The sequence below is a fragment of the Oncorhynchus tshawytscha genome, unplaced genomic scaffold (assembly GCF_018296145.1).
Source record: "Oncorhynchus tshawytscha isolate Ot180627B unplaced genomic scaffold, Otsh_v2.0 Un_contig_5367_pilon_pilon, whole genome shotgun sequence".
NCBI classification, from domain to species: Eukaryota; Metazoa; Chordata; class Actinopteri; order Salmoniformes; family Salmonidae; genus Oncorhynchus; species Oncorhynchus tshawytscha.
The window spans coordinates 42501-58349 of NW_024608335.1; the positions used below are offsets into that span (position 1 = coordinate 42501).

The window sequence follows — 15849 nt, forward strand, 5'->3', positions numbered from 1 at the left end:
ATGGTACAGATCACTATGGACAGAACATGGTACAGATCACTATGGACAGAACATGGTACAGATCACTATGGCCAGAACATGGTACAGATCACTATGGACAGAACATGGTACAGATCACTATAGACAGAACATGGTACAGATCACTATGGTCAGAACATGGTACAGATCTCTATGATCAGAACATGGTACAGATCACTATGGTCAGAACATGGTACAGATCACTATGGACAGAACATGGTACAGATCACTATGGTCAGAACATGGTACAGATCACTATGGTCAGAACATGGTACAGATCACTATGGTCAGAACATGGTACAGATCACTATGGACAGAACATGGTACAGATCACTATGGCCAGAACATGGTACAGATCATGGTACAGATCACTATGGACAGAACATGGTACAGATCACTATGGACAGAACATGGTACAGATCACTATGGCCAGAACATGGTACAGATCATGGTACAGATCACTATGGACAGAACATGGTACAGATCACTATGGACAGAACATGGTACAGATCACTATGGACAGAACATGGTACAGATCACTATGGACAGAACATGGTACAGATCACTATGGACAGAACATGGTACAGATCTCTCATCATGTACAGTACCATAATCTTGTCTTACGAATACACTGACACTGTGAAAAACTGCTAAAAGGTATTTCATTCATTAATATCTTCTATCTATATATATATATTATATATCTGCACATGCAGTTTATATGTACAAAACATTCAATGCAGGAGATCTTACTGTAGATAATTCAAAGAGACACAAATACAACAATACGAATAATAAAATACAGTCACAACGTTCACCTTACGTTACAGTTCAAATAGATGGAGGGGAGGAGGTGACTAGGGGTAGAGGAGGTGGGCTGTTGGAGGAGGTGACTAGGGGTAGAGGAGGTGGGCTGTTGGAGGAGGTGACTAGGGGTAGAGGAGGTGGGCTGTTGGAGGAGGTGACTAGGGGTAGAGGAGGTGGGCTGTTGGAGGAGGTGACTAGGGGTAGAGGAGGTGGGCTGTTGGAGGAGGTGGGCTGTTGGAGGAGGTGACTAGGGGTAGAGGAGGTGGGCTGTTGCAGGAGGTGACTAGGGGTAGAGGAGGTGGGCTGTTGGAGGAGGAGAAGACTAGGGGTAGAGGAGGTGGGCTGTTGGAGGGGAGGAGAAGACTAGGGGTAGAGGAGGTGGGCTGTTGGAGGAGGTGACTAGGGGGTAGAGGAGGTGGGCTGTTGGAGGGGAGGAGGTGACTAGGGGTAGAGGAGGTGGGCTGTTGGAGGAGGTGACTAGGGGTAGAGGAGGAGGTGACTAGGGGTAGAGGAGGTGGGCTGTTGGAGGGGTACAGGCTGGTCTTCTAACCCCACAACACCCGGGTCTAGTCTCAGTACAGGCTGGTCTTCTAACCCCACAACACCCTGGTCTAGTCTCAGTACAGGCTGGTCTTCTAACCCCACAACACCCTGGTCTAGTCTCAGTACAGGCTGGTCTTCTTCATGATGCGGAGGAACTCTCCCTGGTTCACCTCTCCATCTCCATCCCTGTCTGCCTCCTCGATCATCTCCTGGAGGTTGGAGTGGAGGAAGGAGGAGAGGGGTGGGGTGGGAAGGGAAGAGAGAGGAAGGAGGGGAGGGATGGGAAGGGAGGAGAGAGGAAAGAGGGGAGGGATGGAGAGGGAATGGGATGGGAAGGGGGAGAGAGGAAGGAGAGGGAGGAAGCAGGGGACAGGGGAAGGAGAGGGAGAGCGATGAGAGAGGAAGGGGGACAGGGAAAGGATAGGGATGGGAAGGGAGGAGAAAGGAAAGAGGGGAGGGATGGGGAATGGGGGGAGAGGAAGGGGGACAGGGGAAGGAGAGAGGAAGCAGGGGACAGGGGAAGGAGAGCGGAAGCAGGGGGACAGGGGAAGGAGAGAGGAAGCAGGGGACAGGGGGAAGGAGAGAGGAAGCAGGGGAAGGAGAGGGAGAGAGATGAGAGAGGAAGGGGGACAGGGAAAGGAGAGGGAGAGAGATGAGAGAGAGGAAGTGGGGTACAGGGGAAGGAGAGGGAGAGAGGAAGTGGGGTACAGGGGAAGGAGAGGGAGAGAGGAAGTGGGGTACATGGGAAGGAGAGGGAGAGAGGGAAGTGGGGTACAGGGGAAGGAGAGGGAGAGAGGAAGTGGGGTACAGGGGAAGGAGAGGGAGAGAGGAAGTGGGGTACAGGGGAAGGAGAGGGAGAGAGGAAGTGGGGTACAGGGCAAGGAGAGGGAGAGAGGAAGTGGGGTACAGGGGAAGGAGAGGGAGAGAGGAAGTGGGGTACAGGGGAGGGGAGAGGGAAGCGGGTACAGGGGAAGGAGAGGGAGCGAGGAAGTGGGGTACAGGGGAAGGAGAGGTAGAGAGGAAGTGGGGTACAGGGGAAGGAGAGAGGAAGTGGGGTACAGGGGAAGGAGAGAGGAAGTGGGGGTACAGGGGAGGGAGAGAGGAAGCAGGGTACAGGGGAAGGAGAGGAGAGAGGAAGTGGGTACAGGGAAGGAGAGGTAGAGAGGAAGTGGGGTACAGGGGAAGGAGAGGTAGAGAGGAAGTGGGGTACAGGGGAAGAAGAGGTAGAGAGGAAGTGGGGTACAGGGGAAGGAGAGGAAGTTGGGTACAGTGGAAGGAGAGGGAGAGAGGAAGTGGGGTACAGGGGAAGGAGAGAGGATGTGGGGTACAGGGGAAGGAGAGGTAGAGAGGAAGCGGGGTACAGGGGAAGGAGAGGTAGAGAGGAAGCAGGGTACAGGGGAAGGAGAGGTAGAGAGGAAGCGGGGTACAGGGGAAGGAGGTAGAGAGGAAGCAGGGGTACAGGGGAAGGAGAGGTAGAGAGGAAGTGGGGTACAGGGGAAGGAGAGAGGAAGTGGGGTACAGGGGAGGGAGAGAGGGAAGCGGGGTACAGGGGAAGGAGAGGTAGAGAGGAAGTGGGGTACAGGGGAAGAAGAGGTAGAGAGGAAGTGGGGTACAGGGGAAGGAGAGGGAGAGAGGAAGCGAGGTACAGGGGAAGGAGCGGGAGAGCGATGAGGAGAGTATATTTCTTTTGACAAATTAAAACTATCTTGTAACCTATCCCATAGCATCCTCTGTGTATGTGTGTGTGTGTGTGTGTGTGTGTGTGTGTGTGTGTGTGTGTGTGTGTGTGTGTGTGTGTGTGTACAGTGCTGTCCAGGTGTATGTCTCACCTGCAGTTCCTCGTCAGTCAGGTTCTCTCCTAGTTCCTTGGCGACCCTCTTCAGGTTCCTGAAGGAGATCTTCCCCGTCTCATCATCATCAAACAGACGGAATGCTTTCAGGATCTCCTCCTTAGAATCCTTCTCAGCCTAAGGTTGGTAGACAGTTACAACACAACGTAATACAGCACGGTGAGACAATATCACAAAAATACCCCGTAATACAACACAATACTCTGTATAGTTGTGAAGTAAAATGTACAACTCCTATCCAGTGGTGGAAAAAGTACTCAATTGTCATACTTGAGTAAAAGTAAAGATACCTTAATAAAAAATGATTGAAGTAAAAGTGAAAGTCATCCAGTTAAATACTACTTGAGTAAAAAGTCTAAAAGTATTTCATTTTAAATATATTTAAGTATCAAAAGTTAACAGATTTTCTCAAATATACTTAGATATCAAAAGTATAAATAATTTCAAATTCCTTATATTATGCAAACCAGGTGGCACAATTTGTTGTATTTATTTGTAATGTGTGGATAGCCAGTGGCACGCTCCAACACTAACACTAATATACAAACAAAGCATTTGTGTTTAGTGAGTCCGCAGTAGGGATGACAAGGGATGTTTTCTTGATAAGTGTGTGAATTGGACAATTTTCCTGTCAAAATGTAATGAGTACTTTTTACAATTTTAACTCGCTAGTCAGTTAAGAAACAAGTTCCTATTTACAATGACGGCCTAGGAACAGTGGGTTTAACTGCCTGTTCAGGGGCAGAACAACAGATTTTTAACTTGTCAGCTCAGGGGGTTTGAACTAGAAACCTTTCGGTTACTGGCCCAACACTGTAACCACTAGGCTACCTGCCACCACGACACTTTTGTGTGTCAGGGAAAATGTATGGAGTAAAAAGTACATTATTTTCTTTAGGAATGTAGTGAAATACAAGTAAAAGTTGTCAAAACTGTTAATAGCAAAGTACAGTTCATAGTAAAGTACCCCAAAAAACTACTTAAGTAGTACTTCAAAGTATTTTTACTTCATTTTTACTTTACACCACTGCTCCTATCAATTTTTTTTTAGTTGCTAAATTGTAATGTTACACTGACAGCGTTTGCTCTTGACTGTACATTTTTTATTACATTTATTCACTATGTTGTTTTTCTTACCATCTTCTGAGTCATGACAGTGAGAAAATCAGAGAAGGAGATCTTTCCTGTTCCGTCCTTATCCGCCTCCGTTATCATCCTCTTAATCTCCTCTTTCTTCGGCTCAAACCCCAGCGCCCTCATAGCAACCTAGAGAGAGACAGATTGATAGATAGATAAAAACAGATGAGTTGGTTAAAACCAGGTGTGTTAGTGTTGAGATGGAACAAAAGCACACCTTAGCTCCCCAGGACGATATTTGTTGACCGACACTGTATTACTAAGCATTATGGGTACTGTAATACATTATGTTACGCAAACATTGTCCCTGTGCATAACCCCTAACCCTGAACCTCTGACCTTTAGCTCCTTGACTTCAATGTGTCCAGAGGCGTCGGTGTCGAACAGTTCAAAGGCCTCTCTGATCTCCTGTTTCAGCTCCTCAGTGAGCTCTGACTTGGGGCCGGACTTCTTCCTGGGGGAGGGACCGGACCTAGGGACGGCCTCTTTACGATGGTTGCCTAGCGATGACATCAAGGAAGCACATTAAGGGTTGATGGGCATCTCAATGGTTTTAAGGTGATTCCTTGTCTAATCTATGCTAGACTATTGATATGCAGCCGGGAGATAGAGACAGGGACAACCTTAGAACGGTGTATTTTCAGTTGTCGTCTTGTATCTACATAGGGCCATTTCAATGTAAAGTCAGATCGTCTGGGGGAAACATGCCATAAATAGGGAGACAATGTATGTCATTTAAAGAAAAGCATGAGCAGCCCTAAAGCGGATTATTTACAGATAGCTGGCAACAGAATGAAAGCTTTCAGGACATGGGAATATATGCATCATTGCTTTTTTAATTCTGATTATTCACATCCCATGACTAGCCCTATCAGATAATATACACGTTCTTCCATTGACCGAGTAATAAGCAAACCTATTATTCCTATCGGACAGCCAGTTAGGGGTAATACAGGTTGTGGTAGCCTGTGTAGCGAGGCCTTTTGTAATTTGTGGTATAAGCACAAGGAGCATCAAAACAGAACCGCTCCACCATGGACATACTCACCATTTCAGATGATCACTCGCGAAGGCAGCAACAAGAGAACCGTAAAATTACTAACGAGGGTTTTGTGTAATCTATTGATGTCGCTCCTCTCTCCCCTCCCCTCCTATCATCCAGACAGAGATGAGATCATAGATAGAACAACGGATAGTTTATTACACGAGAGCAGCAACAGATATGCCGTTATTAACAAGCATAGTACAATGTTATAATAGGTTTAATATAATGTTTGAGTAATACATTAAGAAAATAAAATTAAGATTTCCAGTCAATGAGCGCAGTATTCAGTCAGTGCTATGATCATGTTGATTAGTCTGTGACTGTGCACTCGATTTAGCTTATTCTGCACGCCGGGTGTGCAAAATGAAATATTCAGAATGGAAACAATTCGTACTACGAAGCTAAATCAAGGGCATCTAATTGGGCGAGAATATTACTGGTTGTTGACGACATGTCGTATAAAACGCGATACGACAATTGGCTGGATTGATCGTTGAAGCTCTGATCCAGAATCTGTTTTCCGTGCGCCAACTCATCTGATACTGAGGTGTGTGAAATATAAAAACGGTTTAGGGCTTTTACACTCTACTCACTGTGGGTGTGGTCTCACTGTGATTAAGTCCCGGTTGGTCAGAGCAGTGGCGTTCTTTGACGTAGGCTCCACTCCATTGGCTGTTCGAGCATGCCACCTTCACAGCCGAACTCCCGTCCACCCAATGAGAGCGCATCTCGCGCTCAGCGGATACAGGGTTTATTATTTGTTCGCGCGACGTTTCATACTTTTGCAAAACAGATTGAACTGGTAAAATGATACGTTTTTCACTTATTTGATAGCATTTTAGTGTCTTTTTATTTGAAAACTTGAAATAGCCGAAAGATGTTTGAATGTAGTCTTCATCCTGCTTCCATTGTCCATGTGACATGATCTTGTCAAACTGTTTTCGGTCTTTTCTCTTCCAGTTTGTCTCCCAACACCGACGTCTCACCTGCAGTTTATCATGGCCACACGCATACGACCTGTGAGTACACAGCAGTTTGTACTAAATATCCAATTCTGAGCTGTATGCCACATGCTCAGCTATGTATTTGTTCTTCTCATGTGTTTATTTGTGTGTCTCTTTCTGTCTTTACTGAATGTTGTCCCTCTATCCCTGTACAGAGCAGTAAGCGGTGTGCAGTGATAGGAGGCTCTGGGTTCCTGGGTAGACACCTGGTAGAGAAGCTGTTGGGTAAGGGCTATACTGTGTCGGTGTTTGACATCAGGCAGAGCTACGAACTACCTGGTGTCACCTTCCACCAGGGAGACCTCTGTGACAAACAGGTGAGTCTGGTCTGTCTGTACCTACCTACCTACCTACCTACCTACCTACCTACCTACCTACCTACTGAGCTGTTTGGGCCATGTTATATGACCTTGTTATGATCTATGGACATTTTACATTTTTTAAAATTATTATTTCACCTTTATTTAACCAGGTAGGCTAGTTGAGAACAAGTTCTCATTTGCAACTGCGACCTGGCCAAGATAAAGCATAGCAGTGTGAACAGACAACACAGAGTTACACATGGAGTAAACAATTAACAAATCAATAACACAGTAGAAAACTGAACTGTGGCCTGTGTGTACACATGAGGTCAGTATTTCTTTTGCTTGTCTGTGGGTTCTATGTGCGTCTGCATCTGAACATCATTTTGTGTGTGTGTGTGGCCCTATCCCAGGCTCTCCTAACAGCCCTCCAAGGCGTCTCCCTGGTGTTCCACTGTGCCTCTCCAGCCCCAGCCAGTGATGACAAGGCTCTGTTCCAGAGAGTCAACATCCAGGGGACACAGACTGTCCTACAGGCCTGCACTGAGGCCGGAGTACAGGTAGGGGGCAGTATAGAGTTATTATTGGACAGAGAGGAGTGTCATAAAAGATATTACAATAAAGACAGACTAAATTCAATAAAAGAAATGCTCTGTTAAAATACTAGGACTTTCTGCAATTACTGATCTAGTAAATAGCTAGTCAGTTCTGTCTGTCTACTACAGAAAGTGGTACTGACCAGCAGTGCCAGTGTGGTGTTTGAAGGAACAGACATCAAGGATGGGAGAGAAGACCTTCCCTACGCCAAGAAGCCCATCGACTACTACACAGAGACCAAGATAGAACAGGAGAAGGTGAGGACACTACTACCACACACAGAGACCAAGATAAAACAGGAGAAGGTGAGGACACTACTACCACACACAGAGACCAAGATAGAACAGGAGAAGGTGAGGACACTACTACCACACACAGAGACCAAGATAGAACAGGAGAAGGTGAGGACACTGCTACACACAGAGACCAAGATAGAACAGGAGAAGGTGAGGACACTACTACACACAGAGACCAAGATAGAACAGGAGAAGGTGAGGACACTACTACACACAGAGACCAAGATAGAACAGGAGAAGGTGAGGACACTACTACACACAGAGACCAAGATAGAACAGGAGAAGGTGAGGACACTACTACACACAGAGACCAAGATAGAACAGGAGAAGGTGAGGACACTACTACACACAGAGACCAAGATAGAACAGGAGAAGGTGAGGACACTACTACACACAGAGACCAAGATAGAACAGGAGAAGGTGAGGACACTGCTACACACAGAGACCAAGATAGAACAGGAGAAGGTGAGGACACTGCTACACACAGAGACCAAGATAGAACAGGAGAAGGTGAGGACACTACTACACACAGAGACCAAGATAGAACAGGAGAAGGTGAGGACACTACTACACACAGAGACCAAGATAGAACAGGAGAAGGTGAGGACACTGCTACACACAGAGACCAAGATAGAACAGGAGAAGGTGAGGACACTACTACACACAGAGACCAAGATAGAACAGGAGAAGGTACACACAGAGACCAAGATAGAACACTGCTACACACAGAGACCAAGATAGAACAGGAGAAGGTGAGGACACTGCTACACACAGAGACCAAGATAGAACAGGAGAAGGTGAGGACACTACTACACACAGAGACCAAGATAGAACAGGAGAAGGTGAGGACACTACTACACACAGAGACCAAGATAGAACAGGAGAAGGTGAGGACACTGCTACACACAGAGACCAAGATAGAACAGGAGAAGGTGAGGACACTGCTACACACAGAGACCAAGATAGAACAGGAGAAGGTGAGGACACTGCTACACACAGAGACCAAGATAGAACAGGAGAAGGTGAGGACACTGCTACACACAGAGACCAAGATAGAACAGGAGAAGGTGAGGACACTGCTACACACAGAGACCAAGATAGAACAGGAGAAGGTGAGGACACTGCTACACACAGAGACAAGATAGAACAGGAGAAGGTGAGGCTACACACAGAGACCAAGATAGAACAGGAGAAGGTGAGGACACTACTACACACAGAGACCAAGATAGAACAGGAGAAGGTGAGGACACTACTACACACAGAGACCAAGATAGAACAGGAGAAGGTGAGGACACTGCTACACACAGAGACCAAGATAGAACAGGAGAAGGTGAGGACACTGCTACACACAGAGACCAAGATAGAACAGGAGAAGGTGAGGACACTACTACAGAGACACAGAGACCAAGATAGAACAGGAGAAGGTGAGGACACTGCTACACACAGAGACCAAGATAGAACAGGAGAAGGTGAGGACACTGCTACACACAGAGACCAAGATAGAACAGGAGAAGGTGAGGACACTACTACACAGAGACCAAGATAGAACAGGAGAAGGTGAGGACACTGCTACACACAGAGACCAAGATAGAACAGGAGAAGGTGAGGACACTGACACACAGAGACCAAGATAGAACAGGAGAAGGTGAGGACACTACTACACACAGAGACCAAGATAGAACAGGAGAAGGTGAGGACACTGCTACACACAGAGACCAAGATAGAACAGGAGAAGGTGAGGACACTGCTACACACAGAGACCAAGATAGAACAGGAGAAGGTGAGGACACTGCTACACACAGAGACCAAGATAGAACAGGAGAAGGTGAGGACACTGCTACACACAGAGACCAAGATAGAACAGGAGAAGGTGAGGACACTGCTACACACAGAGACCAAGATAGAACAGGAGAAGGTGAGGACACTGCTACACACAGAGACCAAGATAGAACAGGAGAAGGTGAGGACACTGCTACACACAGAGACCAAGATAGAACAGGAGAAGGTGAGGACACTGCTACACACAGAGACCAAGATAGAACAGGAGAAGGTGAGGACACTGCTACACACAGAGACCAAGATAGAACAGGAGAAGGTGAGGACACTGCTACACACAGAGACCAAGATAGAACAGGAGAAGGTGAGGACACTGCTACACACAGAGACCAAGATAGAACAGGAGAAGGTGAGGACACTGCTACACACAGAGACCAAGATAGAACAGGAGAAGGTGAGGACACTGCTACACACAGAGACCAAGATAGAACAGGAGAAGGTGAGGACACTGCTACACACAGAGACCAAGATAGAACAGGAGAAGGTGAGGACACTGCTACACACAGAGACCAAGATAGAACAGGAGAAGGTGAGGACACTGCTACACACAGAGACCAAGATAGAACAGGAGAAGGTGAGGACACTGCTACACACAGAGACCAAGATAGAACAGGAGAAGGTGAGGACACTGCTACACACAGAGACCAAGATAGAACAGGAGAAGGTGAGGACACTGCTACACACAGAGACCAAGATAGAACAGGAGAAGGTGAGGACACTGACACTACACACAGAGACCAAGATAGAACAGGAGAAGGTGAGGACACTGCTACACACAGAGACCAAGATAGAACAGGAGAAGGTGAGGACACTGCTACACACAGAGACCAAGATAGAACAGGAGAAGGTGAGGACACTGCTACACAGAGACCAAGATACAACAGGAGAAGGTGAGGACACTACTACACACAGAGACCAAGATAGAACAGGAGAAGGTGAGGACACTACTACACAGAGACCAAGATAGAACAGGAGAAGGTGAGGACACTACTACACAGAGACCAAGATAGAACAGGAGAAGGTGAGGACACTACTACACAGAGACCAAGATAGAACAGGAGAAGGTGAGGACACTACTACACAGAGTGACCAAGATAGAACAGGAGAAGGTGAGGACACTGCTACACACAGAGACCAAGATAGAACAGGAGAAGGTGAGGACACTGCTACACACAGAGACCAAGATAGAACAGGAGAAGGTGAGGACACTGCTACACACAGAGACCAAGATAGAACAGGAGAAGGTGAGGACACTGCTACACACAGAGACCAAGATAGAACAGGAGAAGGTGAGGACACTGCTACACACAGAGACCAAGATAGAACAGGAGAAGGTGAGGACACTACTACACAGAGACCAAGATAGAACAGGAGAAGGTGAGGACACTGCTACACACAGAGACCAAGATAGAACAGGAGAAGGTGAGGACACTGCTACAACACAGAGACCAAGATAGAACAGGAGAAGGTGAGGACACTGCTACACACAGAGACCAAGATAGAACAGGAGAAGGTGAGGACACTACTACACACAGAGTCCAAGATAGAACAGGAGAAGGTGAGGACACTACTACACAGAGACCAAGATAGAACAGGAGAAGGTGAGGACACTACTACACAGAGACCAAGATAGAACAGGAGAAGGTGAGGACACTACTACACAGAGACCAAGATAGAACAGGAGAAGGTGAGGACACTACTACACAGAGTGACCAAGATAGAACAGGAGAAGGTGAGGACACTACTACACACAGAGACCAAGATAGAACAGGAGAAGGTGAGGACACTACTACACACAGAGACCAAGATAGAACAGGAGAAGGTGAGGACACTGCTACACAGAGACCAAGATAGAACAGCTTGATCATAGTTCTATTAATGTTACCAGAGCATTGCTAGGGGGAGAACCTGCCTACACATGAAGACATTGATGCTGGACCATCCATAAATACATGTTACATAGACTCTACATACTCCACATCAGCTCCACATTAAATAAGTCATGTTCTCCTCTATCCATCTTGTCTCTCTGTGCTGTCTCAGCTGGTTCTGAAGGCCTGTGACAAGGAGAAGGGTCTCCTGACAGTGGCCATCCGACCTCACGGTATCTTCGGCCCCCGGGACCCCCAGCTGGTGCCCATCCTGGTCGACACGGCACGCAGGGGCAAGATGAAGTTCATCATCGGGTCAGTCATACACAGGACTGGAATGGAACATGGACTCTTCACCTGACATAGTGGGATCGACCAAAGTTAATGTTTTATATTGTATCTGTTGATGTAGTTTCTCTGCCTCTCTCTCTTTCTCTGCCCTCTCTTTCTCTGCTCTCTCTCTCTGCCCTCTCTCTTTCTCTGCCTCTTTCTCTGCCTCTCTCTTTCTCTGCCTCTCTCTCTTTCTCTGCCTCTTCTCTGCCTCTCTCTCTTTCTCTGCCTCTCTCTCTTTCTCTGCCTCTTTCTCTCTCTTTCTCTGCCTCTCTCTCTTTGCCTCTCTTTCCTCTCTCTCTTTCTCTGCCTCTCTTCTCTGCCTCTTTCTCTGCCTCTCTCTCTTTCTTTGCCTCTCTCTTTCTCTGCCTCTCTCTCTTTCTCTGCCTCTCTCTCTCTTTCTCTGCCCTCTCTCTTTCTCTGCCTCTCTCTCTTTCTCTGCCTCTCTCTGCCTCTTTCTCTGCCTCTCTCTCTTTCTCTGCCTCTCTCTCTTTCTCTGCCTCTCTCTTTCTCTGCCTCTCTCTCTTTCTTTGCCTCTCTCTCTTTCTCTGCCTCTCTCCTCTGCCTCTCTTTCTCTGCCTCTCTCTCTCTTTCTCTGCTCTCTCTCTCTTTCTCTGCCTCTCTCTTTCTCTGCCTCTCTCTTTCTCTGCCTCCTCTCTTTCTTTGCCTCTCTCTCTTTCTTTGCTCTCTCTCTTTCTTTGCCTCTCTCTCTTTCTTTGCCTCTCTCTTCTCTGCCTCTCTCTCTTTCTCTGCCTCTCTCTTTCTCTGCCTCTCTCTTTCTTTGCCTCTCTCTTCTCTGCCTCCCTCTCTTTCTCTGCCTCCCTCTCTTTCTCTGCCCTCTCTTTCTCTGCCTCCTCTCTCTTTCTCTGCCTCTCTCTCTTTCTCTTCTCTCTCTTTCTCTCTCTTCTTTCTTGCCTCTCTCTCTTTCTCTGCCTCTCTCTTCTCTCTGCCTCCTCTCTTTCTTTGCCTCTCTCTTTCTTTGCCTCTCTCTTTCTCTGCCTCTCTCTTTCTCTGCCTCTCTCTCTTTCTCTGCCTCGCTCGCTCTGTCTCTGTAGTGATGGTTCTAACCTGTGGATTTCACTTTGTGGACAATGTGGTTCATGGACACATCCTGGCAGCTGAGAGTCTAAGGCCAGAGTCTCCTATCTGTGGCAAGGTAGGAACCTCTATCTGGCCTCGCTCATACGCTAGACTTGCCTGCACTGTACGACTGGATGATGATGATCAATGGGGTCAACTGTTCTGTGTTCAAGAAAGAGATGCCTTTCGCACTCACACAATATTTGTTGGGTTCAGACTAACCTCAATTGCTAGCGCATATAGAGAGCATGGGACTTTTAAGGTTCTATCGGCAGAAATATGATTCTGAAGTAATCGGCTTTTAAAGACTCACCCTGATTGGTTATTGAATGGTGTCAGCAAATGTGATCTTGTATTCTTTTGACCAACAGGAGTTGGAGTATTTAGAGTACTATGTACTGTAGGTAGAGAACATTGAACAGAACAAGGCTATAACTCAATTTGGACAAAATGCAGATACAACGTTAAAGTCCCAAGCTCAATACAGAGCCTGGAAATACTGTCTACCAAAGTGGGACTTGAAAGGGGCTAACATCTAGGAGCCTGAAATACTGTCTACCAAAGTGGGACTTGAAAGGGGCTAACATCGAGGTGGGAGAGAGCCTGCACTTCTATATGAGATGGATGTTGAAAATAGCTATTGAAAATGAATGTTCAATGACAGCAACCTTATTATTTTGGGTTAGGTTATTTTTGGGAAGTCCAATTGATTCTGAGTTTGGGCATATAAAGTTTAAATGTGAAAACTAGTCCAAATGCATACTTTCTGATTTTTCCTGAACTCACTTCCTTGTTTAGCCTAAATCACTTGCTCTGCTTGCACTTTGAGTTCCATAATGTAGAGTGAGGTTCTATGGTCATGCTAGATCCGGATGGGCAACTTTTTTTTAGGAACTCAGTCTTTAATTTACTGTTGAGAGTTAGATAGTGGAATACCCTAAGTGCAATCTGAAATGTGTTTGTGATTCAGCAGTGTTTCTCTTGTCAGTCAATTCAGCCCATGTCAGCAAATCTTTTGTTGTTGATTTAGCGGCCAGCTATCTAAACTTTTGCCCTGGGGCCCCCATTAACAAAATCAATCCGCTCTACCTCAGATATTATTTAGTACGCAGACCTGCAGCCCTCGTTTTTACATTTCACCTTATTTTAACTAGGCAAGTCAGTTAAGAACAAATCTTATTTAAACACGGCCTACCAAAAGACCTAAAAAAATACATTAAATATAGGACAAAACACACATCACGACAAAAGAGACAACAGGGGCCACCCGAGTGGTGCAGAGATCTAAGGCCCTGCATCGCAGTGCTAGCTATACCACTAGAGATCCTGGGTTCAAGTCCAGGCTCTGTCGCAGCCGGGCCGTGACCCGGGAGACCCATGAGGCGGTGCATAATTGGCCCAGCGCTGTCTGGGATAGGAGAGGTTTGGCCAGCAGGATGTCCTTGTCCCATCGCGCATCAGTGACTTCTGTGGCGGTTGCCAGGTGTACGGTGTATCCCGACTTTGGTGTGGCTGGTGTCCAGGTGGCATTATGTCCAGGTGGGCAGTGTGTCTGGTGTCCAGGTGGGCAGTGTGGCTTGTGTCCCAGGTGGGCATTATGTCAAGAGACAGTGTGGCTGGTGTCCAGGTGGGCATTGTGTCAAGAGGCAGTGTGGCTGGTGTCCAGGTGGGCATTGTGTCTAGAGGCAGTGTGGCTGATGTCCAGGTGGGCATTGTGTCAAGAGGCAGTGTGGCTGGTGTCCAGGTGGGCATTGTGTCAAGAGGCAGTGTGGCTGATGTCCAGGTGGGCATTGTGTCAAGAGGCAGTGTGGCTGGTGTCTAGAGGCAGTGTGGCTGGTGTCCAGGTGGGCATTGTGTCTAGAGGCAGTGTGGCTGGTGTCCAGGTGGGCATTGTGTCTAGAGGCAGTGTGGCTGGTGTCCAGGTGGGCATTGTGTCAAGAGGCAGTGTGGCTGGTGTCCAGGTGGGCATTGTGTCAAGAGGCAGTGTGGCTGGTGTCCAGGTGGGCATTGTGTCTAGAGGCAGTGTGGCTGGTGTCCAGGTGGGCATTGTGTCAAGAGGCAGTGTGGCTGGTGTCCAGGTGGGCATTGTGTCAAGAGGCAGTGTGGCTGGTGTCCAGGTGGGCATTGTGTCTAGAGGCAGTGTGGCTGGTGTCCAGGTGGGCATTGTGTCAAGAGGCAGTGTGGCTGGTGTCCAGGTGGGCATTGTGTCTAGAGGCAGTGTGGCTGGTGTCCAGGTGGGCATTGTGTCTAGAGGCAGTGTGGTTGGGTTGTGTTTTGAGGACCCACTGCTCTCGACCTTCGCCTCTCCTGAGTCTGTACGGAGCTGCAGCGATGAGACAAGACTGTTACTAACATTTGGATACCACGAAATTGGGGAGAAAACGTGGTAAAAATATATATATATATATATATATAAAGAGAGAACACTACATAAAGAGAGACCTAAGACAACATCGCAAGGCAGCAACACATGACAACACAGCATGGTAGCAACACAACATGACAACAACATGGTAGCAACACAACATGGTAGCAGCACATGACAACACATCATGGTAGCAACACAACATAGTAGCAGCACAAAACATGGTACAAACATTATTGGACACAGACAACAGCACAAAGGGCAAGAAGGTAGAGACAACAATACATCACACAAAGCAGCCACAACTGTCAGTAAGAGTGTCCATGACTGAGTCTTTGAATGAAGAGATGGAGATAAAACTGTCCAGTTTGTTGCAGCTCGCTCCAGTCGCTAGCTGCAGCGAACTGAAAAGAGGAGCAACCCAGGGATGTGTGTGCTTTGGGGACCTTTAACAGAATGTGACTGGTAGAACAGGTGTTGTATGTGGAGGATGAGGGCTGCAGTAGATATCTCAGATAGGGGGGAGTGAGGCCTAAGAGGGTTTTATAAATAAGCATCAACCAGTAGGTCTTGCAACGGGTATACAGAGATGACCAGTTTACAGAGGAGTACAGAGTGCTGAGATGTGTCCTATAAGGAGCTTTGGTGGCAAATCTGATGGCCGAATGCTAAAGAACATCTAGCCGCTCATGAGTTCTGATTTGTTGCGGCCCCGCCTTCTTCAAAGTTGCCCATCCCTGTACTAGATGGTGATGGACTGAGAGATCA

The 15849-nt window shown here is 47.3% G+C and overlaps 2 pseudogenes; one reads left to right on the plus strand and one right to left on the minus strand.

Moving 5' to 3' along the window:
• Positions 1-1266: 1266 nt before the first annotated feature.
• On the minus strand, positions 1267-6128 carry LOC121843459 (annotated as a pseudogene).
• Positions 6113-14987, plus strand: LOC121843460 (annotated as a pseudogene).
• The last annotated feature ends 862 nt before the right edge of the window (positions 14988-15849 follow it).